Source organism: Gossypium hirsutum, chromosome A07 (genome assembly GCF_007990345.1).
Source record: "Gossypium hirsutum isolate 1008001.06 chromosome A07, Gossypium_hirsutum_v2.1, whole genome shotgun sequence".
Lineage (NCBI taxonomy): Eukaryota > Viridiplantae > Streptophyta > Magnoliopsida > Malvales > Malvaceae > Gossypium > Gossypium hirsutum.
Genome location: NC_053430.1, coordinates 91,036,661 through 91,038,353, shown reverse-complemented (window position 1 = coordinate 91,038,353; position 1,693 = coordinate 91,036,661). Strand labels below are relative to the sequence as shown.

The following is a 1,693-nucleotide window of genomic DNA, read 5'->3' as shown; positions in this document are numbered from 1 at the left end:
GTCGAGGAAAGCACACCATTTTGATGAATCCACAGTCATCCTAGCACCAATCAAATGGAACAGTGATCTTGACTCTATATCTTCGATGAAAAGTTGAAGTTTGAGTGTACCGAGAGCCCTTTGCCCAAGCAACATTGCATTAACTCATCAAGAGGGACTCCCAATTCTTTTATCGTATGTAAAAGGAGTACGTTGACAAATGAGCCATCAACAACTAAGATCCGATTGACTTTCTGCTCGCAAGCATATCCAACAACAAACAATAGCCTATTGCGATGAGTGGATCCTCACCATAAGTCTTCGTCATAAAAGCTGATCTTTGAAGCACCATAGTGATCGCCAACTTGTAATCCTATAGAGTTATGATCTGGTGTTCTTAGTATAATTATTTTGTTATTAATATTTGTCCGGATTTTTATTAAGGAATATTTTTCTAAAATTATATGAAATTTTAAATAAAATATTAAAAATTATTTACTTTAAATATAAATATGAAATGTATATGGATGTTTTAATTCTATTAGTACATATTAAGCTAAATAAAAAATAATTTAGAAAATATAATTTTTAAAATTTGTATTAATCTACTCAATTTTTTAAAAGAAATGTGAATAAATTCCAATTATTTTTTATATGTGTAGCACTAGGTGTACCTGACTATAATTAATAGTTATCACTGTACAAGCTCGATTCTGCCTGAGCCTAAAAAAAACCAACCAATTAAACCCAAACCCATATGAGATAACCCCAAAGTAAACCCAAACCACTTAAACTCAACAGCCCAAAATCCTTTTAACCCTAGCCCATAGCAATTAGAAAAAAAGAAGTCTAAAAAAACCCTAGCCATTGCCCCTATGCCTGACTTTCAGCCAACTACCTTCTGACCACCTGCTCCATCGCCCTTGTCATGTCACCACTTGCACCGCCCACCTGCAAAACATCAGAGAAGAAATGATAGCAAACAAGTAGCTAAATATTGTAATGAAATCGGGCTATAAAAGCCCCAAAAATTGTAAATTTTCGGGACTTTTTTTTGGCTTGGAAATAGAAACAGACGTTCAAACATAAAAAAGGGTGGGAATACCATCAAAAAGTTTAAAACACCAACACAAAATCGCAGGAAGAAATACCAAAATAGAGTCAAAAGGTTCTATTTATTTTCTTTTTTGTTTTATTTTATTTTATTTTATTTTGAAACTATTTAATCCTTTGTTTTCTTACCAAATACACATGTATATTAAAAATACAAAAAAATAAAAAAATATACCTTTCGGAGTTTCGGCCACCGCGCGGTGGCTGACGGCGGCCGGCTCGCCGGATTCTGGCTCTGGCCAGAGAGGAGGAGAGTGAGAGAGAGGGTAGAGAGCCTTTTTTTTTTTTTGAAAAGTTTGCTGAAAATAAAAAAAATCAGATTTTTTACTTAAATTACGGTACCAAAACGGTACCGTTTTGGCCTTAACCACCTGGCGCAAAACGGCGTCGTTTTGGGGTGGAGCTTGCCGACCCGAGCCTCCTAGCCAGGATCCGCGTGTTTTGTAGCGGAAGAGCTAATTGCACTTTTGGCCCTTCCGCTTTTTTATAGTTTTATAATTAAATCTTTCGTTATTTTTAATTTTGCCCCGAAATTTTTTTGTAATTTCATTTTGGTCTCGCGTAAAACGCTGCCTTTAGGAGGGTAGGAATATTTTCTCCT

At 35.3% G+C, this 1,693-nt stretch overlaps 1 long non-coding RNA gene across 1 annotated transcript; it reads right to left on the bottom strand.

Moving 5' to 3' along the window:
- Positions 1-608: 608 nt before the first annotated feature.
- LOC121231816 (uncharacterized) lies at positions 609-1,378 on the bottom strand. Its single transcript, XR_005929875.1, has 2 exons — positions 1,268-1,378; positions 609-930 (listed from the first exon to the last, which is right to left on the bottom strand). It is a non-coding gene; the product is annotated as an uncharacterized lncRNA (long non-coding RNA).
- Positions 1,379-1,693: the final 315 nt, after the last annotated feature.